Here is a 25,136-nt window from a genome sequence, read left to right as displayed (position 1 = left end):
AGAGGACAGACTAGCTTTTGGGAGGGAATTCCTTACATTCCCGGGGAGGGGGGCAGGAGCGCCTGGAGCCTGATGGACAGACAGCTGAGAGAATAGGCCCCGGCCAGGCTGGGGGTGGCGGCTGGGTGCCTTGATCTGCACTCCCGGCCGCCACCCCCCGGAATGTTATCTTTCCTCTAATCTCTTGAAGGCCAGGAAGAACAAGGAGGTGGCACCTAGGAGAGGTGGCCCGTGCTCTTTAGCTTTAGGGTCAGGGCTGGGGGTTGGGGGTTGGGGGTCCTATGAGGAGGGACCCTGGGGGACTGTCAGGAAGGGCTCTAGGGCTTCCTGAATCTCCCCCGGGGGTTATAGATGAGACCCATATCTCACTTGCTGGCTATGGAGGATCTTATGTCCTCAACCTTCTCCACTCCCTTAATTTGGTAGCCTTAGGCCCCAGGGAAGTGACCAGCACTCTTGATTTTTCTGTTTTATGATGAAACATTCTTTCTCAGACGCCACTGGCCCTGGGCCTCGGTTCCCCCACTGGTAGAAATGAGAGGGTTGGAGATGGGCTCGGAAGACTGTGCTGGTTCCCGAGTCCTTGGCCCTCTGAGGTCACTCACCCCAGGCCCCTTGCACAGGCGCTGGCTGGTGAATCACAAAGGAGGGAGGGTGCAGTGTCCTCGGCTCATTTTCCAAGGCCATTAGGAAAGCTTGTAGGGAGGGAGCTCTTGGAATTCACTTCACAGAAACTGTGCTCCCAGACAGCCTAGGTGGGGGGATGCCTCAAGCCCAGGCTTTGCCTGTCCCCCTGCTTTGTCATCTCATTCTCAAGCCTTGGTCCCCAACCCAGGAAACAGGTGAGAGGAGGAAACTCTCAGGGCTGGCATGAAACAGGCAGCGACTCCTGAGGCCAAGCCCCCTCCTTCTGTCTGTGTCTCAGCAGAGGGTCAGCCCCGGCCTGGAGTCCTCCGTCCATGGCGGCTTCCTCTGTGCGGGCTATCCAGCTCTGCTTTCAGCTTCCTGCCCGCTAGCCGGAGACCCTGGCGGGGAGGGCGTCTTCACGCCTCTCTTATTTCCTCCTCATGACAGCCCCCGCCGGCCAGCGCTCTCCCCATTTTATACCTGGGGAAACTGAGGCTGAGAGAGGGCGGGGTCACTCGGGACCACAGTTAGTCTGAGGCAGGACGGGGTCACTGGGTGAGGCTGGGGTGTGTCGCCCAACAGCACAGTCTCAGCAGACAAGTGACCAGAGGGAAACTGTTCCTCGTGGTACACGATGATTGACTCAGAGACAATTGCCCTGGACCTGTGAGTTGCTTTTAACACTCAATATTCCCAATGACACCCCTACTGTGTGCCTTATCCGTGACCCGGTGTGCCTGTCACCGAGGGCCTCTCCCTCCCTGTCCTGCCAGCTCCCACCCCAGCCCCCAGCAGGAGTCTGTTCTGAATGTGCCAGTGCTCTGAGGCCCAGAGAGCCCAGGGTGGGTGAGTATTTTTCTTCAACCGGGAAGCAAAGGCTGTGTCTCCTGGGGGCCAGCAGGGATGGGGGTGGCCCTTGCTTATGAACTGGAAAAACTGAAAAACTTGCCCTGGTTGTTGGTTCTTCCCCTATCAGGGCTTCCTGAAACCCTTCAAAGGAACAGCGTGCAGGGTGGGTGGGTGAAACTCCCGTTACCTCATCTCCTTTGCTGTCCTCCTTTTTCTGGTCAAATCAAACGAAAACAAAGCATTTGCCAACATTCCCCCTCGGGGCTGTTCTAGCTTCAGATGAGCAATTGTGAGGAAATTTAAAATTAGCCCAGCCTTCATCAGGTCCTGTCGCCAGGGATGACTCAGTTTCCAATTTCGAGTCATCAATCCCAGGAGCCCCCAGAGGCCGTCCTCTCTCGGTGAGGTGGTACGGGGACTCCAGTAGCACCAGGTGGACCTCACACCAGTTCTGAATCCTGGCTCAGACCTCACCAGCTTTAGCTCCAAGGCAGCTCTTCATCTCTTTGAACCTCAGTTTCTCCAAATGAAGAGAGGCTGACAACCCTTGTAGACACTCAGTAAGATAATATATGTAAAGGTGCACTTGTTCTTCCAATGTGGCGACATCCTTCCTTCCCCAGGATGGAAGGAACTTGGAGGTTCTAACCATGCTTCAAAAATTTATTTTTATTTATTTATGCATACAAGAACTGGGGTGTAGGCCAGAGGTGTGGGGTGGTGGTGGTGAGAGGATTCACCAAAGACAGAGTGGGGAGCAGAACAGGCGGATTGACTGAAATACACTGCTGAGGGGAGCAGCGGGAGAGACAGGAGAGGTCTGCTGCACCATGTGGGTCAGCTCCCTGGCTGGGGGTCGAACTTGTGCTTCAGTGGCTGCCGTTAGCTTGACAGTGCTGAGACTTAACACCTGCGCCACCAGGGAGGGCCCCTCTAGGCCCATTTTAATGCTGGATCCCTTCCACCACATTCTGCTCACATGCCTCATGATGGGGCCTCCGCATTCCTTCCTCATTCCATTTAAAGTCTTCTGGGTTTTGAACCAAAATGTACTTCTGTATACCTTATCCTCTGGGGCGTGCTCCTGGGACAGGCCCTGTGGCCTCCGGCCTACTGCTCTCCAGGGCTGCAGAGCTGCAGTGGACCCAGCCGCAGGAAGGAGGTTCCAACCTGGGGCCCTCGGTTGGCCTGTGCTCCATCCTGTTTTTCTCAGCCATGAAACCAGGCCTTCCTGGGTCATTCCCTGACACATCCCATCTGCCAGTCATCGCTGACCTCCTCGAAGCTGGGCACGGGGGCAGGGAGGTGCTGAAAGCACTCCCCCACCACCCACACACACACACATAACACGAGCTGTGACAGCAGGGGACAGGGTGGGCTTGCAACAGATGCAAACAGACTTGGGTTCACATTCCAGCTTGCTGTGACCTTGAACATATATCTTGACCTCTTGGAGATTCTGTGCTTTCTGCTGTTTAACTGGGCTTGGATCATATAATTTGAAGGAACTCTTTCATTGAAAAATTTGGAAATACATTCTAGAAAGTGTGTGGTATTGACCCGTCACCTTTAGCTGGCCACTAGACATTCAGGCTTAGCTTCCACAGGGGAGTGTGGGGGAGTGTTTAAAACAGAGAATTCAACATTTGTTAGGAGTCCAATCGGGGGGATACGTGACACACCACATGGGGTGCAGGTAGGGAGATGAGCTCTCTGAGAGGTCCTCTGAGCAAATCCAGGGTTGGCCATGCAGTGGGCCACTGCGGGATGTAGTTTTGCTGAGTGTGCATGAAGCAAGGGCCAGGTCTGAGCAATTTGGCTCACTGGTGGAGTCAGTCACTTTTCCTGCCCCTCCAGAGAGCATTGCTCAGACACTGCCCCTGGAAGGGGAGGGTGGACGCATGTTTGAGGACCGCGGGTTACTGGTTCACGTGGGTTCACGTGGACCCACGTGGGTGTGGTCTTGCTGGTGCTGCGCCGTGTGGGCTGATGACAGTTCCTGGTGAGATGGAGCTGGTGGAAGAGTCCAGGAGTTCATAGGTGGCCTTCTCCCGCTCTCCAGCCTGGCTTCCTCCTTGGGGAGCAGAGTGTCCACTGGGCCTTCCTGCTAACAGCCTGCTCCTGGCACCCAGCCCGAGCTCCGCTTCCTTGCGTGCAGGTCCAGGGCCAGCCAGCACCCAGCACGGGTGATTCCTACTTCCTTGAAGCCTGGGGGGTAACTGGCACTGTGTGAAACTTGATCGGTTTGCCATCTTCCAAGAGTCATCCAACCCTGGTCACGGCCGCCCTGGAGGGCAGCGGACAGTGCACGTGGGTGACGATGAATCTGACCTCCTCGAGCTGGCGTGGGCAGGCTGAGCCAGTCGGTGCACAGAATTCCGTGTGAAGTGAACATGACTGACGCAACTCAGCAAGGCGGTGCGTCTGGTTCCTTCTGGGAACCGTGCCTTTCCCCCTCGTTCGTGGGAATGTTGTTTGGGAAGCCGTGGGGAGTGTGGAGAGAGGGCCTGGAGCACAGTGGACCAGGGGGTGCCGGGAAAGAGGACAGAATCGGCTCCTGGAAGACTGAACCTCGAGGCAGGGCTCACGTCTCCTTCCTTTGCATCCCCAGAAGACAGGCGCAAGGGAGTGGAGGGTTGTGCCAGGATGAGGGGCGGGTAGCCCTGGCTTCTTGAAGGAGGCTGATCAGCTCGGCCCTGGTGGCCTCCCGGGGCTCCTGAAAGTCTGATGACACATCCCGCTTAGAGACTGTCAACTGCGGAAGTTGAGCGTGAGGAGGAGACAGGCCAGCCTGGGGGCTGCTCGCCATCAGGGGGTCACCCCCTGCTTGTCCTCCCTCTCGTTGGGCGTGGGTCCTTAGGACAGAGTTCAAATCCTCATGCTCCACCCTCGAGTCCCACTCAGGGACCCAGATGCCAGCTGCGGCGTGGAGGCAGTCTTCAGGGAGGACCTTCCAGAGTCTCCCGGCTAGTTGGTGCCAAGAACCAGCCACCAGGAAGGGCAGGTCCGGCCCTGGGTCACATGACCGGGAAGCAGGTGGTGTGGGCAGGGTTGACCCTGGGTCCCGGCTCCCGGGCTCTTGTCCCCCACCGAGCTGGCACCACAGCCTGACGGGCTCCCCAGCCCGGCCGCTCAGCGCCAGGAGCACGTTGCCCGGACGATTTATCTCCCGATCCGCAGCGGAGGGAGGCACCCCAGGACACCTTCCAAAAACAATATTTTGACTCTCCAGCAGCAAAACACACAGAATCCATTCTTGTCATTTTCGAATCTCTGGCAAGAACTCAACACATTCTTATTTAGAACAATACAACAATCTGACTTCTGTTTTGGCCCCTAAGATCTTTTGTCCCTTCCAACAAAGTGTGAAATATGTGCTTCGCGGCCAGCGGACAAAGTCCCTGACGATGGAGAAACCCAAACAAACTGAGCCAGATTGGAGGGCGGGGGGCACTGGCACCACCATCCCAGCCCCTTGGAAACCCTCTGTCTGGGTCGCCAGGAAGATCAAAAATAAGAGCTGCCTCGCGCCTGGGTCAGATGGGCGGGCAGTTTCCTGGTGGAGTCTGCAGGCAGGGGGCGTGTGACGGCAGCGCTGCCCTCCCCCTCTTCATCAGTTCACGAGGGGATGTGCCCTGCGACATGCACAGTGGGGTTCCCGGCACAGGGTGTGTCTCACACCCACGTGGCGCAGCCCGCTGCACCCCCAGCCCTCCCTGGCCGGACGCCGCAAAGCAGGGGCTGACTGCACGCCTGACTTGCCACATCACTTTGCACAAGGCGATCCCTCTCCTGGGACGTCTGCCACTCCCTCTTAGCCCCAGGCGGATGGATGTAAGTGCTGACTCCCGGGGTGCTGCCCCCCACCCCGCCCCCACTCCTGCCCTGTGCTGCCCTGGCTCATTCACTATCCGACAGCTGTTTGCTGAAATCCACAACGTGAGAAAATCAAATCTACATTTTCCAAGGGCTGGTATCATGATGCAAACACAGATTACACTCCCTCTTTTGTGCCCCTTCTTTGTGTTCCTGCATTGTACTTGTCTGGAAACTGGGGTCTGTCTAGAGAGGGGAGTCAGCTGAAGCCAAAGGGATGGACCCAATGACAGAACAGAGGTCAAGGCTGCACCGATGCCCTGGTGGCACCTGTGGGTCACCCCCATGACTCCGACCAGTGGCCGGGAATCCCGTAAGGACTCCAGAGCAGGAGACACAATATTTATCTCTTATTCACTCCAGGGTGTTGGGGTGCACGCTGATGGAGTGAGTGGAGCTAGGGTGGGGGGCTGGGGAGATGACAAGTAGTTCCAGGGGTGATGGAGGTTGGAGTGGGGCACCAGCTAGGGGAGAGGTATGGACAGGCCTCCATGAGGGAGGCATGTAGGGTACCAGGTGGGGAAACAGGGAAGGGTACCCCGGTAATCCAGCCAGGGCAGGCTGGGGTAGGGGCTGGAGGGGGCAGGGTGTTGATGGGCAGCTCTGCAGGTTCTGAGCTGCCCCTTGGCCTGGGAGCAGGTTGATCATTGGCCTTTGAGCACTGGACGCCCTTTTGAGGGGACTTCCCCTCCTGCGGGTCACTGGGTCACCCACACAAGTCTCCTCCTCTCTTGCTTCCTCCCACTGTACCCCTGATGATTTCTCTGCAACCCCTGCTTCCCCTGATCTACTTTAATGGCTAATTCAACTCAGTATTAACAAGCGCTGCTATTTCTTGAAGCCTCCTCGGTGCATTCCTGCAGTAGATATGTAGGAAGGTAGAGGATGTGACGTGGTAGCTTATTGTGGTTTTGATTTGCATTTTCTTGTTGATTAATGATGCTGAGTCTTTCCTCGTGGGTGTTTGTTTCGGCTATTTGTAGATCTTTGAAGAAACGAGCTGTGTTTTTTTTTTTTTAATCAATCCAGTGATTGTGTGGACAACAGCTGGGGGAAGTGTAAACAGGGACACGAGCCATATCGAGGAAGGTAGTTATGATTTACCCCCATGTTGCAGATGAGGAGGCTGAAAGAGGATAAGAAGTCTTGCCCAAGGTCACTCAGCTGGTTTGTGGTCCCCACTGACCCCCAAGGATGAGGCTGGGGCTGGACGGGAGGGTGTGGGTGCTGGTGCCCCCACCCGGAGCTGATCTCTGTGCCCACAGTTGCTTGACCTTGATGGGGCGCCATTCAATTTCTGGCAGCATGAAGACACAAATGACACACATTTCATAGTCACCGGGAGAATCAAATGATGAGAAGAAGAGAATTGCTGGAAATGAAAGCACCACGTCAGTCCTCATTTTTCTGGCCAAGTCACCGCGATTAGACGTTGGGCCCCTCACTGTTGATGAGAGGCGCTGTGGGGAAGGTGCGTGTCCTGCCTTCGCCGATGCGTCAGCACCTTCTCTGTGAAGCTTCTCTCCGAGCTTTTGGGGAAACAGCTTAGATTCTGGCTCTCGTCACGGGGCTCCAGTTTGCCCACCTGGGCTTGGGATAAGCAATCCGTTGAGATCATCGATAGGAAAGTGCTTTGAGAGCCACGGAGAGCTGCAGAGAAGGGAGAGATTATGACTCTGGGTGATTCAGGCATCGAATTGAAGAACAAAGGCCGACAGTGGCAAAGACGCCTCTTGGGGCTCACCGCTTGCCCAAGCCACTTCTAGGGCCTTGTTGCGCTGAGCTTCAGCAGCTTTTCCTTTCCCGAGTTTCTTCTTGGCTCCCAGCACCCTCCTCTGTGGGGTTGGAAAGTTTTGGTCCCCGAGGGGAGTTGGGAGTCTCCGAGGTGTGGGGTTCTGCCCTGCAGCAGCCTCAGCTGGGAACGCCCGGCTAACACGGTGCCCCTGGGAGGTGGCGCTTCCCTCCAAACCCCAAACCGGGTCAACTCTACTTTCAAAACAGCCCAGAAAACCGGCCACGGCCCTCCCTGCAGTGTCCCTGTCTCCCCCAGTTGGTGTCTATACAACCCCCTGGACGGCTTAAAAAAACAGCTTGTTTCTTCAAAGAAAAGCTACAAATAGCCAAAACAACAAACATCTGCAAGAAAAGACACTCACCATCATTAATCAATAAGAAAATGCAAGTCAAAACCACAGCAAGATACCGCGTCCCATCCACTCGGATGGTTATCATTAGAAAAGCAAAAGGATAACGGTTTTGTTTTTTTTTTTTTTAAAGATTTATTTATTTGTGCATCCAAGAGCTGGGGTGTGGGCCAGGGGTGCAGAGGGGAGAGGAGTCACCAGAGACAGAGTGGGGGACAGAGCAGGCGGATCTGCTGAAATCCACTGCTGAGGGGAGCGGCGGGGAGACAGGAGAGGCCTGCTGCGCCATTTCAAACACCTTATGTCAAGCAGCTTCTCCCACACGCGATCCGCTTTCCCTGTGTCATCTCCTTAACAAGATCAGAGCTTATATTTACGTGTCTGGTGTTCATCTCTCTCTACAATGTGTCACTGAGTGAGGAATTGGCCTGCAGAGTCCACCTGGGTGTCCTCAGCCCCTGAATGGTTCCTGCACGAAGGGGACATTCAGTGGCATTTCTGGGTGCACAGCTGTGTGCTGTCTGACCATCGGGGATCCCACAGAAGGCAAGAACCCCTCATGTGGAAAGATCCACCTTCAAGGGCCAGCACCTGGGGTCTAAACCCAGTGGCCCCTACTGGGCCTTGGCAGGGTGGACAGGACAGGACGTCATCAGCTGAGAAAACGGAACCCCAGTGAGCGGAATGAGGAGCCCAGGGTCCTTGAGGGGGTGTAGGCAGGAATTTGGAGCCCAGCCCCGACTTTGCCTGGTGCGTGGAGATGAGGGCAGGGCAGGGAGAGGGCTTCCCCAGAGCCGGCTCTGCCTGTCTGGCACTTGCTCTGGGTGGGGAGGTGGGTGCGGCCGTGAGCATCAGAGCGGAGACGTGGGGGGGTCAGTCTTCTGTGCGCTCATTGTGCCTGAGCTGAATCCGCCTCTTGTCTGCGCGTCTCCTGGGAGGGTGTGTGGGAGGGCAGTGCGCAGCTGGCAGCGTCGAGAATGGCCTTCTTTCAGCAGGGAGGGCAGCAGATCGCTCCTCGTGCGTCTGTCCGTCTTTATGGGCACCCTGGGGTGCATTGCTCGGGGCCACAGCGGGTGGCATCTTTGGCATCGGGTCCTCTGCTGACTCTGGTTCAAACCGCAAAGCTCTGCCCCGGAGCAGCAGGGCAGGAGCCCAGGCTGGGCCTGATGGAGAGCCCGGGGTGAGGTCCATTCACCGAGGCTGCCCAGAGGCAGCGGTAGTTTCCGGCCTTGGACCTTAGCCCTGGGAGGAAAAGCATCTTGCAAAGGAGAGGCCCCCATGGCCCTCGCTCTGCTCACCTCGTCCACTTACCTGCCTGAGTGATGAAGAAATTCCCATGGTCACTTGGGGCTGTGAGATGAGGCATGCTGGGCCTGGGGAGGAACGCTGAATTCAGAGTCCCAAGACCCAAACAGGGTCCCGGATCTGCTGGAGCCAAACACACAGGCTGGACAAGTCCCTTCCATGGGCTAAGCCTCCATGTTCTTCTCCCTAGATAGGGTAACACTGGGGAATGACAGAGCTTCTGGAAGGAAGAGCCAACAGCACGTGTTGACAGCAGGCCCTTTGGACTCGATGGGGAAGGAGTGAATTGCCCAGGAGCTGCCAGAAGGCTCTGTGCAGGGGTGTGTGTTTGGGGAGGGGGCAGCAGATGGAGTCGGAGGCCTGCGCTGTGGTATCCCCTCCCAGGGGAAGCGCCTTTCTGGAGGTCCTGTGATGACAAAGTCCCACCCCCTCACCCCCAGTTCCTTCTTAATCTCCCTGCATCCCCCTGGCTCTCTGCCCTCAGACGTACAATGGGGCTTTCGAATCCATCAGACTTGGTTACAGTCTCCAGCTGGTGACCTTGCCCAGGCCATGCCACTTCCAGGGTCTCCGTTTTTCTCTCCACAGGATGGAGATAGCAGCGTCGAACTCTGCGAAGACTGGAGGTCTGGCTCACGCAAGACTGTGAGGACAAATGTCCCAGGTGTGGCTGGCCACTCGGCCCCATCGGGTGCCACTGTCCCTGGGGGCCCAGAGGCCATCAGGGGGCTGGCTCAGAGGGGCAGGCTGTCCTCCACAGGAGGACAGAATCAGATGCAGCCCCCAGGGGTGGGTACCAGTCAGCCGGGCTGTACCCCTCCTCTTACCTGTGACATGACCCCGTGCGAGGGGCCACACCTCTCAGGCCGTGGCCTCCCTTCTCTGAAATGGGGGGTGGGCTTAGAGGAATTTTAGAGCGCTCCCCTCTCTGATGTTCAAACATTCTCTGAAGGTATTCATTTCAAACCCCCTGGCAGTATTTCCAGAGGCGAAATTCCCTACCAGGTCAGTTTTGAAATCACAAGCAGGGAGCTCATTAGTTCTCTGCCCATACAGGCAATTCGGGGGGTGGGGCACACTTTCCCCACTTGTGCATGGGCCAATTTTCCAACAGCTCATGTTCTCAAATAATAATAACTGTTATTTCTACCAGACGGTTTGCGCACAAAGATCTCTCTGTGCCAAGGTGCCCGGGGCTGGGGGGATGGGCTCACGGCCTTGGCCTGCTCCTCCCTCTGAGAATGTGTCTCCACCTGCAGGGCAATTAACCAAATAATTTAAGTGAAAAACTCACCACTTTACACCTGAAATATGTTAATAATCCAGAAGGAAAAAAAATCTGTGGGTGTTCCTGACAGCGATGTGAATCATCTCCTCGGGAGCCACTGAGCGTATTTAGAAGTAGCCTCAGCAAGTGAGAGTTCCCCCACGCCAGTCAACAGTCGACAGCGTGTCTAAGTCTTCCCTTTAAGGACCAAAGAGGTGGATGCTTGTTGGGGGCTTTCCCTGGAAAATGAGAACATTGGGGAGCTGCTGGTGTTTGGACTTGGGAAAATCCAGCCCTGTGGGTCTCTTCGAATGAGCCATTTTGCGTCTGTGTCCTTCATGGGGATTGAGTAGCTGGTGCAGATCCAGGAGAGAGCCCTCAGGTGCTTCCCAGGTGTCTCCTGAGGGAGGGCATCATACGGGCAAAGGCGAGGCTGAGTGGAAGCTTGCTGGCTCTTTGTTTCTTTCTCTCACACCCAGTCCTGCCTTAGGATCCAACCTTCGTAGGTGTCTCCCTATTTGCTTGGAATTTGTTGTACCTTTGGCAGCCCTAGTAAACCCTCCCTTATTCCACAAGGTCTCTGTGAAACCTTCCCTAACCCCAACCTGCCTACCTACCCAGTCTGGACCAGTCAGCCCCTTACCCTCTTCTGTGTCCTCCTGGCCTAGACACAGGGCTGGGGACAAGGTAGTGTAAGGCCAGGGAAGGACACGGTGCAGGTTTTCTGATCCCATGCAGACCGGGTAAAGGAGGAGTCAGAGTCCTCAGTGGTTTTTTGCAGGTCTTTTATTGGGATTTACCCAGTACACAGCAGGCGGGGTGCTGGGGGGCCGGAAGGCTGGCAGACCTCCCAGCCCCCAGCAAGTCTTCATTCTATCTGGGTTCTCCGACGTTCTCTCAGCTTCTGCTTCTCTTGCTTCTCTCTCGGCTCCTGCTGGCGTCCCCGTGACGCCGCCCTTAAAAGCCCAGTCTTAGCCCAGGTGAATCCCATCTAAATCCCACACCCCACTCCAGGTGCCGCCATCAGGCATGTATTCAGGACAAGGATCCATCATCTATCCTGATGGTGGGAGGGCAGAAAAGCCTGACATTTTCTTCACCCTACAGGTAGGTTCTCGGCTTATATGTGGTCGCCACCTTGCTGGCCCCAGCTCGACCAGAGCTGGTCAACCCCACGGTGTTCTCTGACATGGTGAGCTCTTGGGTTGCCTCTCCTTTGAGCTGTATGCAGAAAATGTTCCAAGGACAGCATAAAACTTAAATGCTCTGAGTGCTAGGGAGGAAGAATTTGATTTTCAAGATTCCTGCTTTCAAAAAATTATTGTAGGATGGATGTACCAGGGTGGTGACTTTACATGCCAAATGGCACTGGCGGTAAGTCCATCTATGGGGAGAAATTTGATGATGAGAATTTCATCGTGAAGCATATAGGTCCTGGAGCTCGTCCACGGCAAATACAGATCCAGCACAAACGGTTTCCAGTTTTTCATCTTCATGGCCAAGCCTGAGAGGCTGGATAGCACGCATGTGGGCTTGGGCAAGGTGAAGAAGGCCTGAATACCGTGGAAGCCGCAGAGGCGCTGGGCCCAGGAATGGCAAAATCACCATTGCTAACTATGGACAGATCTAATAAGTGTAACCTGTGTTTTATCTTAAAACACAAGTTTTACATATGGCTTCTATTCCTTATATGGCTGAGGAGAGTGTCCCGGCACCCTCATCTTCTCAAAATAGCCTGTCATTTTTATGTTCTCCCTACAGTTATTTGGGCTCCATGTTTTCTTTGTTCTCTTCCGAGCTGAGCTACAGTCCAGAGTTAAGTTTGTGATTATAAAATTAAAAAAAAAAAAACCAAATAACTTACACGTGGTTGAGCAAGTGAATACATTGGAAGCTCCTTTTATGGAAATATGTAGATTTAAGTAAAGGCGACAAGTTGAGGATCCCCTTAGTGATTCTTGGAGCTCTTAGCCATTCAGAGCTCAGAGCTGAAAACATGCATGACTCTGAACACATGCATGGCATGTATTCAAGGAATTTGTTTGAAAGAATAAATGAAAAAATCAATGAATGAATGAACTGGAGTCTCGTTTCATAATTGGGTCAGAGGCAGTGGACAGTATCTTATTCATCATTCAACACATATTGCACACACAGGATTCAAGGAGAAAGAGTTGGACATGTTTCTCGCCTTTGTGGAATTTATATTTATGGGGAAAGAGTCATTACACAAGACACGGCAATATTGATTAGAGTAGACTGATATGGAGATAGATTTCCAGAGAAGTCGAACTAGTCTAGGGATCTAGCAAGTTCTGAAATAAATGACTTTTCAGCTAGGGCCTGAAGTAGGAGAATAAACTCCCCGGGTGGAGGGGTGGAGGTGAATTTTCAGTACCAGAGACAGTAAATGGAAAGGCCCAGAAGAGGCTGGAGAGCAAAGGATAGGGGGTTCTGAGGCTGGTGAGGCAAGGATCATGTCTTGAAGGATTGTGGAAGTCTTATTAAGGAATCTGGGCTTTGTCAAGGGAAATGGAAAACATTCAAGGAATTTAAGACTGAATGACAGGTTTTTTAAACCTAATCTAGCTACAGAGTGAATGAATTAGAAGCAAGCATGACTGAAGATAAATCCATCCAATAGAACTGCATCCTTGTAAAGGCTGAGATTCTAAAGATGTCTACACGACAACGTGTAGAGTAAAAAGTATGCATTGTTAAAATCATCATTGGAATTCCCATCTGTTACCAAATATGGCATGCAGAATTCACTGTCTCACTGTGTGCTCCTTCCTTCCAGAAGCTCTCACTGTGACGGGGGAAGACCCCATTCACATAAAAGGTAAGGGAAATCAGAGTATAATTGTTCACTTGGGTTAGGAAGATTCTCGTTAATTCCAAGGGGAAATGATGAAGAGAGAAACCTGCGGCTGAAATCTCCTGGGAAGTCATCTTTGCTGGAGGTGGGGGCTGCCAAGAGCACGGATCATGACAGGGAGGAGATGAACAGGAGGGAGAGATTCCCAGAGAGAGGCTGGAATGAGAGCATCATGTCACAGACCCAAGGGAGACCTACACTGAAGGAACGACTGGAAGCTGAATGGCTGGAAGTGTCAGCAGGTGCTATTTTCTTTAGATTTAAATTCTCACTTTATTTAAAAAAAATGTTTTACATTTAAGATGTGTCTGGAGGCATTTGCTTGTGATGGATTGTAATATGAATGGATAGATTGTGTTGTTCGGGGTTGGGAAGCATTCTGTATCATGTTAGTATGAATTAGCTTGAATTGGGTTAGCCTGGGCTGGGAAACCTGTCATCACTGAGAAGAACTGAATGGGATGGGGGAGGGTAACATTGGATGGGGTTGTTTTGGAGCTAATTGGGATACGATGGAATTTGCTGAGTTGTGATGAACGTACTGAGCTGACTTGGGTCAAGTTTAATGGAGTTGTGTTTATCATCATTAGTTTCTTTGGCTCTTCTGGGCCTAGAGGAGGTGAGTTGGCTGACCTGGGTAGAATTCCCAGAGGTTGACTGGGAATGAAGTGAAATAGACTGGATCACATTATTTTAGCGTTGGATGGCTAAAGCAGCCCTTTGAGGGATCTCTAAAGCTTCTTGAGAGCGTGTGGTGAATCCATTTGGGGATTTGTCTGCAGAGTGAGAGGAGAGAGGAGCTGTCTTGGCCCTAGGCGGGGAGGGGCTGTGGACTCCTGGCCAGGCTTTTGGAACCTTATGTTAAGCAATGCCAGTTTAGGCCTGTTTGGCAACCCTGTCTGAATTTCCTTTCTATGTTGGGGCCTTTCCATCCCCTTCTGTGAAGTGCAGAGATTGATATTCTTAGTCCTCGGTGCACTCCTGAGCTCTATCTTGTGGGCTTCTCCTCTGGTGGCTGGCAGTCAGTGCCATGTACTGACGGAGGAGGCTGAGGCTCTCCAAGGTCACATGACCAGGGTGTCTGCCCTTTGGGACTCTTCCCTGAGCTTTTCAGTCTAGCTGGGGCTGGGGTGGGAGCTGGGCAGGGTTCCAATTTGCTGGTAGTGATGCCTGCCCACCCAGTGGCGTGGGTTTGTTCCCTTTGACCCTCCTGTTAACACAACCCCAGACTCTGCACAGTCTGGGCCCGTGGAGATGTGGGGAGGGGGGTGGCGGAGAGGATGGTGGGCCCTTAGGGGGGCAGGGGTGGGATGAGAGGGAGACAGTGAGCCCAGGCTGGTGTTCCCACTAACCCAAGGGTAGAACCAAGGGTAGAAGCGGCATAAAGCAGCCCCGGTCTGGGGAACCCTCCTGGCATGTGTGCCCAGGCAGACAGAGTGTGCGGGAGATCTGGAGATGCGCCATGCCCGGACCATTGGGTAAGTTCCCCCATTGCTCCAAACATCTGCTCCCGCGTCACACAATGGAGACGCTCATGTCTCCCTGTCAGACTCTAGTTGGAACTAGATGTGTCAGTCTGCGCACAGTAGGTCTCTGTGCCCCTTCACCCTCCCTCTGCGCCTGCAGGAGCCCTGTGCAGAGACTGGGCCTGAGCCAACCTGGAATCTGCCGTCCATTCCCAGGTGACCTCCTGTAACCCCTTCCACCCTGGGCCGGTGGATGACCTGTGACCCGGAGGTGTTGACAGAATCTCTGACCTCTGGGAAGGAGCGGGTCACTTTACTGAGTTTGTGCAAATAGATAAAGAACAAAGTGGCCCATAAATCAGAGCAACAGGAAAAACAAATAATTGTCTCCCCCCTGGAGAAAGGAGCAGAGGGAGTGGGTGGGTGGGTGCGTGAGGGGTTTCCCCTCGCTCACCTGGCGGTGGGGAGAGAGAGGCTGCCTCGGGGAAAGGGAGAGGCCAGGGCAGGGTCCCATGCCAGTGAGGCCAGTTTTCGCAACAGCATCACCAGGGAAGGTGCTGAGCCGCTTCCAGGAACTGGCCTGGAAGAAGGTAGACCCGGGGCTTGGGCAGGGAAGGTCTCTTTCCTGTGCGGGCCTCTCCGTGTCCCCATCTGTAAAGTGGGAGGCTGATCCCTGCCCTGCCTGCTTCTTGGACATGCAGCGAGAGTGACAGGAGCCAGCGTGCGGTCCTGGGAAGGACTCTGGCCCTGGGGTGGGCCGCCCCGCTTGTGCCTGGAGAGAGCAGGCGGGGGATGGAGCCTCTCCCTTCCCAGCTTCTGCCTCTGTCACCCGGGGATGGTGACAGTGTCTGCTCCCTGGCGTTATTCAGAAGTATGGAAGACGCCAGGTGTATCCCGGGTATTCACCAAGGAAAGCTTCTTGCAGGCAGAGGCCTTTCCAAAGCACACCCCACTCCCCACCTTCCATACAGCTCAAGCGCCTAAAAAGCCAAGCCTGCTGCCCGCTCTCAGTGTGGCTCTACCTGATCCCGGGGAACCAGCCGCCCTGGGTTCCTGGGGACAGAGTGTTTCCCTGGGATGTGGGACTTCCAGTGCTAGTCTGTGCAGTGCTGGTTCCCCCTAGAAACCCCCATGGTGCCCCTGGATGTGCAAGTGTCCCCCAATTCCTGCTTTCTCTTTTCCCCAGACTCCTGCCACCACCTGGCATGTTGCAAGATGTGCTCACTGATGACTCACCTGTCCTCCAGCGGGGACTGGCCTCGTGGAGGGAATCCGGCGTGGTTGCTATTCCGGGTGAGTGTCCTCTAAAATCTCTGCACAGCCCCACACGCAGATATGTCACTGTCCGTCTCTTCAAGAAAAGGGACCAACACTCCTAGGGCTACAGGCTCTTGCCGCCTCCCCGGCCATGCGCCAGGGTTCAGCCGGGTGGCCCTATTCTATCTCTAGTTTTTATTTTTATTTTTTTTGCTGCGGTACCCCGCGAGTCTAGAACAGAACTTGGCAGGTAGCAGGCACTTGATAAATTTTTATTGAATGAATGAAGAAATGAATGAATATGGCTCTTGGATCTAGATAAAAGCAGAGAAAAGGCCCAAGGGATCGCTCTTTAAAATAAGGATTAAAAATAAAAGTTTACGGCTGGTGGGTGTTGACGGATGAGGTGGGCAGCCCCTGCGCAAAACAGGAAGCGGGGCTGGAGGGCGCGCGGGCAGAGTGTCACGGGGCTTCAAAGCACCAGCCCTCCTCCCGGGCTGTGTCTAAACAAGCGGGGCCCAGGAGTGAGGCAATTAATCAGGTAATTCCAGCCCCCTGCCACCCAGTGGCCTCAATTACCTGGCTATTTGAAAACTACCCGTTTTATGGGTGATGAGTGTTAATAGGCTATTGCCCGGAAGCAGCCTCTCCTCCAGCACCCCGAGGCCCCAGGCAGCAAGCGGGCTGCAGCCCCCTGTTTGAGGCCGGGGACAGAATGGCCTTCTGCAGCAGCTGCTGGGGGATCAAGGGCGGGCGGGCCCTGGGCTGGGGGACCTGGCTGCTGGCCTTGGCCGGTGCTGCCCTCTTGGTGGTGGGTCACATCGACAAGCCTCCCGGCCTCCCGGCCTCCGGGCCTGGCTTTCCCCGACTGCCTTGGGCCACCTGTGTGTCCAGTTCCACAGTGAGAGAGCACTGCTAAGAGGGCTCCCACCCTCCCGGAGCCAGCCTGTCTTCTCGGGGAAAATGACCGCGCAGGAAAAGGGGTGGGCACGCTCTTGAGCGGGTTTAGTGGGTGAGCCTCCCGCTGGTGCTTTCTCATTTGACCCTCGCAGTGGTCCTGTGGAGAGGACAGTTATGATCCCATTTTACAGAGTGGGAGACTGAGGTGCAGGGGCTTAAAGATCAGGCTGGAAGTTAGGCAGCCTGTGAGTGCTGGGGCTGGCACCCAACACGGAGGCCTCTGGACTTGGCAACCCCAGGGCTTTCGAGTTAGTTGTGGAACCACGCACACCTGGTCGGAAAGTCTTGCGAGCTCTTGGAGCCCCACCCCTTCTTTCGATGGGAAGCGGGAAGTTCTGCGAGTGGAAATAGCAGTGGGGCTGGTGATGAGGCCATTGTTATAGTGACAACCAGCCCTCCCCGCACCCTTGGGGCTGAGCTGCAGGCCTGGCTCTCAGTGGGGGTCCCCCTGTCCCTCACCCTCTTTGCACCTGCCTGAGCCCACCCTAGGGTCCGGCTGGGCTTACAGTAGCTGCCACACTGTCCACTCTGTCCTCTGGCTGGAGCCGCACAGATGGGCCCAGACTCCTGCTGTGGCCAGCTCTGTGTGGTCACTTAGCTGCTGTTCTGGGGTCTTCTGCACAAGACAGAGGTCCCTAAAGGGTAGTGGCTTTTCTTTGCATGGGTCCCAGGCCCATGCATTGGTAGTACGGATGGGGCGAGTGGAGAGGACGTGACCACAAAGCACTTCTCTGTTCTCCCAGCTGCACCTGCGGCTCTGAGGGGCAAGTGTCCTGGGTGCCTCCTTCTTCCCTAGGGACTTGGCGGGGTCCCGCCGAGTGGGGTGGTCAAACGACCACACTGAGGCGACGGAGTCTCATCGCAGGGACCAGAGTGGGGTGGGGGCAGGGCATGCTCTTCCTCTAGTGCTGTTCCAGTTCTGCTCTGCCGTCTGGAAGTCGCTGAAAATCCCATTAGTGCCGACCATTTTCAACTGATTTATCATGAGCATTTTTATAAGGTACAATCAATAAGTCCATCAACAAACACTGAGCATCTATGCTATACTAAGGCCTGGGCAAACGACTCTGAGCCTCAGGTTTCTTCTCTGTGAGATGGAGGTAATTGTGCCACCGCATACCCCAGGTCTTCCTCAGGGAGGGGTGCTGACAGAGGGGTGACTGGCTTAGGGCCCAAGGCAGCCACCCTGTTATTGGCAGCAACTTCTTCCTCCCCGACTCCCGTGTCAAATGCAGCATGGTTTACAGGAGTAAGGACACTGCGCTAAAAGGTGTGTGGGTGTAGCCACACACCAAGGCTGGTTAGGGGGCACTCTGTGTTCCCCCCTTGTCTCCTTGAGCCTCGCAGAGCCCCACAGCTGGACGGGGCGGCCCGGAGGACTGAAGTTAGGAAGCAGCGGGACATTCCCGGGGCTGGGACCGGCTCTCTGACAGCGCAGCAGGTCCCGTCCCCAGGCCGTGATGGAAGCCGCCTGCTCACTGATTGCTGGGAAGGAAGGGAGAAGCCTCTGTCCTCAACAGGTCAGCCCTCGGCTGGGAGGTGGGCGAGTCTCGACAGCCATGGCCACGGGCGCCAGGGCCAGTCTGCAGCCTTGAAGAGGGTGGCAGCCCCCCCGGGGCCTCGGGTCCCTCCTCTGAGCTCCGGTGGCCTCAGCTCTGACACCCCAACAGCAGCGTTAATTACAACAAATCCTAAACAGGCCTCAATGTCCCTCCACAGCAGGCAAAGCCTGAGCATGGGACGAGCCATGGGTGTCGGGACCCCTAAGGGGACACAAGGCCTTGTCTGCCTAGAGCGTTTGGGGCTGCAATGGCTTTGCTCCTCTCGCCCCTGGCGCTAAGGGTTAGAAAGGCAGTGGAGCCCTGATCTAGGGGGTGACTGGGCAGCGGTGCGCGTGCCTGGGAGAGGCCTGGGTTGGGGGCTGGAGAGAGGCCCTGACTGAGAGTCTTAGGTTTGGGCTGCATTAGGGGGCATGTCATTCCCCTAAAGGGAAAACGATCCTGCAGTGCCAAGCCCAGGGCTCAAAGATCTTCGACGGGGCTCTGGGAGGGCAGCTTCCCTCTGCTGTCGCTCCAGACAGGGGTCCCCCAATGCTCTCTCTTTCTCTTCTCCTCCTGCTCTCCCTGGATTCTGTGCATTCAGCTGACTCTGAATCTCAGTCAGGTCAGCCACGGCAGTCCAGCCACACCGGCCCTTCTGGGCAAGCCCGTGTGCTCACCCCGAGTCTCCACCCTCCGCCCTGAAGTCCTTTTCCCTCACCTGTGGAAGTACAGCCGACTCTTTAGAATCCATCATCGAGCAAGTGGCCGGTTCCCACAGCCTCCTGGACGCATCTCCTTGGGCCTGTGCGGAGCCCCAGAAGCCAGCCCCCAAGCAGGACACACACGCGTGTGATTGCACGCGCGATGCCGTCGGCGGCGGGCCCAGCTGGCGATGGACAGAGACCCACACAGAAGTGGCTTCCAGGTTGGGAGGGCCGCCTGCGAGGGGCTGTCAGGACTGGAGCCGTGTTTGGGATCTTCATGGAGGCGGTGGCTTCCCAGGGAGACACTTTTCAGAGGATAACAGCTGAAAATGATGCTTCAGTGAGAACAAATTATGCTTAATTCCCATCCCGAGCCCCTTCCTCTCCCCGCGGAGCAGCTGGTGAGGCGGAGGGGCCCACGGTCACCCGCAGTGCTGGCCAGCGATGACTTCATTTTCCGGCTCCAGGAAACAGCGCGGGGAAGGAGCTAGCTGATCCCCTCGGTCGAACCTGCAGCCTGTACGTGGATGACGCTGAGGGGGTGGGGCACGGAGGGACAGAGCAGCAGAGAAGGCTGTGTGTGTGCTCTCTCCACTCGCCCCCGAATGTGGACGACACATTAGTGACAGTTGCTCCGTCCAGGGTTTCTAAGTGCACGATGCGATGGTGTCAAGGACATTCACGCTGTTGATCAACCATCACCACTGTCTGTTCCGTGCCAGAACTTTTTCATCTTCCCAAACTGAAAAGAGGCTGTTCCCATCAAACACTCACCCCCGCCTCCCAGCCCTGGGGACCTCTGTCCTGCCCTGTGCCTCCGTGAATTCGACGGGGCCTCGTATCGCAGTGAGCCGAGGATGTCTGTTCTTTTCCCTCTGGTTTAAGGAAGACTTGGTGTGATGTCTACAGGGTGGCCCATGCTGTCGTGTATGTTGGAGTCTGGTTCTTTGTGGAGGCTGAATAATGTTCCGCTGTGGGTCAGATTTCACTGGTGAGCAGCACGACGGGTCAGGGCCCGTCCTGAGCCCTGGGGTGTATGGGTGAGGAGCCGATGAGATTGACGAAGCATTTTCATTCCGACTAGACATTCGAGGAATAACTCTCAAGTGAGTCGGTGGACCGGCAAGCAGCGGGGCGTTGGTTTGTGGAAGGAGACAGCGCTGAAGACGGAGCTAATCAAAGATGGGGGACGTGACCTGAAATACGATTCTCCCTCGGCCATTTTGGTGCTTGTGTCCTGAAACAGGCAGCGCGGGGACTTGGCTGTGCCTGTCCATCTCCCCTCTAGGTCTGAGCAGCCTCTTCTGGGCTGGCTTCTTTGTGTCCCCTTCATGATTAACATTCCTCAGTTATTATTTTCTTTCTTAGTTACTATTTTCGAAATTTGTCTCCCTCCCATGTCAAGCGTCTTTTGGAATGAGGCAAAGTAAGGAAGATGCACTTTGTAGCATCTTGATTTCCTCCTGCTGAAGTTCATGATTAATCTCCTCTCTGGCCTCCTCAGTCACCGTGTCTTCTCCCCTGACCTTGTCTGGCCACTTGGTTCCTCTGGAGCTGAGGCTCAGTGTCTTCTGTGGGTGTCCCCCTGGCCCCCCAGTCAGGGCAGAGCCTGAATCCTAAGGGGTTTTCTTATTCCTTGTGGCTCATTATTCTTTAGGTTTGGTGCTGTTTGGGTTCCCTTACATTAGAGACTTCTCCTCTGATAAGTGAAGGTTTGTGATAGTTATTGATTTAAGATGATTATGATTTATAATGAAAGGACTCTTTCAAAGGGCCTCACCACATGCAGGACGGTGGTCTCTTGTGAAGGTGGCCTACGATGCTGGTCGTCTCCCCTGGGAACATTCCAGCAATTCTCAGCTAACTGCCTTGGTTCCTGGCGTAACCAGCCGTTTCCTCCCGTTGCCTTTGCTCCTCGGCTCCCATGACCTGGACGTTTAAACAAAGATGCTGTGTGTTTTCCGCTGTGGCACCTCTAGAGCTTTGCTGCACGCGTTTGTTTAAATGCCTGTCTCCCCCGATCTGAGCCCTTCCAGAGCAGGCATGGGTGCACCGCAGCGAATAAGTCACCGTCCCTTTGCTGACAATGAAACGGGGAGACGAACAGAGAAAGCAGAGGCCACAAAGAAGATGCTTTGAAGAAAGAAATAACCAGGAGGACCCAGGGGCTAAGTGCCGGAGAAAATTTTCAGTTAAAATTTGAAAAAAAAAAAAAAAAAAAAAAAAATTGGGGAAGATTTATAGACGAGGCAAGACCTGGGGGATGATGTTCCAGTGGGAACAGCATGTGCATGTGGCCTGGGGGCCAGCAAGTGGAAGGTGCTTGTGGAAGGCCCCTGGGCTGGCGAGGTGAAGAGAGGGACCCGGGGCTGAGCAAGCCTAGGTGGCGGAAGCGTGCCCTGGGGCAGCCTTGGAGAGCTGGGGTGGGAACACGGCGCTGTACAGAGGGCTCTGGGGACACTGGGCGGCAGGGAGGCTCTCCACAGAGCTGTGAGAGGTGGTGAGGGAGGATGGGGGCCTGGAGGAGGTCACAGCTGCGGGCACTTCCCTGAGGAGGAGTTTGCCTTCCCGTGGGAGGAAGAAAGTCGGAGAAGAAGCCTTTCTCCACCAACGGGGAAGTTGCCGGGAGGAAAGTGGCTCCCCCAGGCCCAGTGTTTATTGTTCTCTGTCACAGCCTATTTTCTGTTACATAATGCATCAGGCTGACCCCTACCCACAGGCCTGGCCCCAGAGGCCCTGGTGGCCTCGGCCCTTGGGCCTGTGATTGGGCAGCTGCTGACAGGCCCCTGGACCTGGCCCTCGGTGGCTCCACAGGGTGGGTAACTCGGAGAGGCAGGGCGCTCCTGGGTGGGGCTTCTGCCCCAGCAGCTGCGGGGGTGGCACAGTCACAGGCAAATCAAGGCACATCCGGCTGTGCAAAATGCCCATTTCCACACCTGCTCACCTGCCTTGGCACAAAGCACTGTTAGTGGACACACTGACTCAGTTTACTATCTTAACTGCCAGAGAAGATTCTGGCCAAAGAGAAGGGGCTAGAAGGAGGCTGCCCCATGTCAAAGAAAACATAGCAGGATGCACGCCCCTGCCCCGATGGCCCTCCGCCTCCAGCGCCTCTGACTCCCTGGGAATTTAAGGCAGGGGGCAAAGTTTGGAGGGTGGGGCTGCTGTCCAGAGCTCTGGACACCTCATCAGTGATGGCAGGCCTGGGCACTGGCGGCTCCAGGAGTGGGGCCTGATCTCTAGCTGAGCCACAGGGGAGCACAATGAAGCTGGTGGGAGGGGAGGTGGGAGAGTGAAGGAAGCTTGTGCATATTAGGGCTCATCTGGGGAGGGGATCCGGGCTGCCTGGGATGTGGAGGGTGGGTGCAGTGCCCAGAGGCTGGAGGGGGCCACACCTGCCATTCAGGGGGGAGCACCCCAATGAGGCCTTCCATCCGGAGACGCCTTCCCATTCCACCTGGAGCCGCCGTCCCGCAGGGAAATAGATGACAGCTTCCAGGGGACCATAGTAGCTCCCCAAAATGCTAATTATGGGGCCCCCACCCCAACCACAGGAGTTGGCCCCGCTGCTTTGGGATGGTGAGTGATTCAGCCAGCCTTCAGAGAGCGGAAAGCAGATAGCACCGTTCAGCGTCCTGCTTCCCCACCCTGACTTTCCAGCACTTTGTAGGCTCAAACGCACTGAGTGAGGCCCAGTTCTCATCACGCATAGAGAGATCGCAGGGAGCCAGTCTGGAGGTGAGCGGAAGGTAGAAACGCTGCCCCCCCCCAGCCTTTGGCCTTCAGGGGTGATGTCCTTTGTGGCCCCCACATGCCTGCCTCTCGTGTCTTCCTCTAATCTTTTGGCTCGTGTCAGAAATGTTTGTTTGGGAAGTTGAAGGACCAAACTTGTACCAGTTGGGACGAGTCCAGCCCTGGACAAAAGGCAGCGCGCCCAGCCCCTCCGCACACAGGAATTCGTCCTGTCCCCTCCTGTGTACCATCCATAACCCTAAAAGACAGCCCTGTCAGCTTATCTGGCAAGCAGGGGGCTTAGTAGTCCCTTCATTAAGCCTGGAGAACAAAGGCGGCTGGGTGAGGGGCTTGGAACATCCAAACAGGCTGTCACCCCGAGTGTGAGGCTGGGGCGCCCCGGGGAGGGCTGGCCGCTGTTTACAGATGAAGGCGATAACCGCCCAGGGGGTCCTGATCTCTTCCATCTCCCCTCAGGCCCGCCCCGAGGGTGGGGTCCCTGGCCACCCTCATGCTCCAGCTGGCCTGGAAGCCGTTCCCAAGCCCCGACAGCGGAATGTCCAGGGCCCAGCCTGCGTGAGAGCCGGGGGCGTGACATGAGGCCACGAGCAGACGCTGAGGATGAGGCTTCTAGCTCCGTGGCCGCGAAGGGCCAGTGGGCCCAGGGTGACGGCTGAGTTTCTCCCTCCCCGTCATCAGACGCAAGGCCTCCCCAGAGGTTCCTGGGGGACCACCAGTGAGGGGGCGCTTGCTTCTGGGGGGCCTCTGTCCCTGTGGGGAGTAGCGTGTTGTCAGGACTGAGCCGCCCCGTCTAGGGTGAGGACAGGTCCACTGTTCGCCGCAGCTTTGTGCTTTAAGTCACTGCCAGGATCAGAGAAGCTTTCTCCCCGGCTGCATTTCTGCTATTGTGAACAATACTGTTCTTCCCGCGGCCCTTCAGATTAGTGACAGTCGTCCTCAGCAGCAGCCGCCCCTCGTACTGGAGGACGCGTCTTACTTTCCAAAGTATTTTCACGCCCAAGAGCTTATTTGCACACTCCCACAGCCCCGTGAACTACTGCCTGTGGATGGGCTTACCATCACGTTTTTTCAGATGAACAAAGCGAGGCCTGGAAAGGGCGAGTCACAGGCACAGAGCAGTCAGAGGGCAAGTGGAGGGGGGCCGCGGACACCGCACGCCTCGTCCCTGCCGGCTGCCCTGGCTGTGCCTCCCCGGACGTTCACGTTACGTTCGGGGCTGAAGAAGAACACGTCTGTCCCGAAGAGGACGGCGGCCCATCATCCTCTCCCTGGCGGGGAGGCGCTGCCACAAGCTTCCTCTTCAATAGTCTGAAATGCGCTTGAATTTGCACACTGGAGGTTTGCTCTGAGAGCAGAGAGGTCCTTGTGGAGGGATTTAGTGTAGAAGTGAGGAAGGACATGGAAGGACTAGGAGGGTGGTTGGGCTACAGGATGCCTCATTCCTTTGGAATTTTAGTTGCAGGAGAACAGCTTCCTTCCCTGGCATTGTCCTCAGAGTCTGGAGGCCTAGTGGAGCATGGGGAGAGCAGGCCTTTGCCTCTCCCAGCACACACTGCCAGTCCTTGGATCCTTCTTGACTCGCTGGCATCGTTCCCGCATCTGAGAGCCACTGTTCAGACCCACAGGGCTGCCCAGGACCCCAGAACACACCGCAGATCTTGTTTCCTGGCTCCGAGTCATCTTGTCGCTCTCAAGACCAGCCAGTCCTCCTCCTGACCAGACTTAACTTCTGCCACCTCCTCCAGGAAGCTCTTCCTGATTTCCAGGCCTGCAGGAACTGCTTTCTTCTGAGAGGTCCGAGGGCTGCCTCCCAGGGCATCCCCTGGGCCTCACTCCGTGAGGACATTCACTCTGCAGCACGTGCTCCATCCCATCCAGACACCCACCCCGGGTCGCCTCCCCAGCTGGCCTCCAGCCCGGTGCTCCCAGAGTGGCTGCTTCGTCTGTCTTGCCCCATCACCCCTCAACAGCTCCTCCAGTGGCTCCCAGCAGGATAAATCCCTTCCTAGCACATCAGGCCTTTTGTGTTTGTGCTGGTGGCCTCTGTAGGCTCGTTTTGCATCTGTCTCCTGCATTCTCACCCCACACACAGCCCGTTCTACCATCCCTGGCTTGTTGTGATGAGCCTTTTCCCAGGCCCAGCTGCTGGGAGTCTCGCCTTCTCCCTGTGATGGCTGATTATGTGTGTCAGACTGACTGGGCTGACGATGCCCACATTGCTGGTGAAACCTTGCTTCCAGGTGAGAGTGTTTCTGGAAGGCACGAGCACTGGAATCTGAGACCAAGGAGAGATCTGCCCTCCTCAAGACGGTGGGCACCACCACCCCCGGGCACCTGACTAGAAAAGAAGGGTCACAAATGGTGACTTTGCTCTCCCTTTGACTTGGCACATCCATCTTCTTCGACCTTGGACCTCAGTGCTCCTGGTTGTCGACTCTGAGATGCAGCAACACTGCCCTGTGACCTGACAATCACCCGCAGACCAGACCTTTCTCCTAACAGCACGTGG

At 55.7% G+C, this 25,136-nt stretch overlaps 1 long non-coding RNA gene across 1 annotated transcript; it reads left to right on the top strand.

Annotated features, from left to right (window-relative positions):
• The first annotated feature begins 696 nt into the window (after nt 1–696).
• LOC129146866 (uncharacterized) lies at nt 697–24,429 on the top strand. The gene is made up of 4 exons (XR_008554168.1): nt 697–842; nt 9,390–9,465; nt 15,599–15,705; nt 24,084–24,429. It is a non-coding gene; the product is annotated as an uncharacterized LOC129146866 (long non-coding RNA).
• Nucleotides 24,430–25,136: the final 707 nt, after the last annotated feature.

This window comes from Talpa occidentalis, unplaced genomic scaffold (genome assembly GCF_014898055.3).
Source record: "Talpa occidentalis isolate TD23 unplaced genomic scaffold, MPIMG_talOcc4v2.1 talOcc4.5, whole genome shotgun sequence".
Lineage (NCBI taxonomy): Eukaryota > Metazoa > Chordata > Mammalia > Eulipotyphla > Talpidae > Talpa > Talpa occidentalis.
This window is presented reverse-complemented; position numbering and strand designations above follow the sequence as displayed.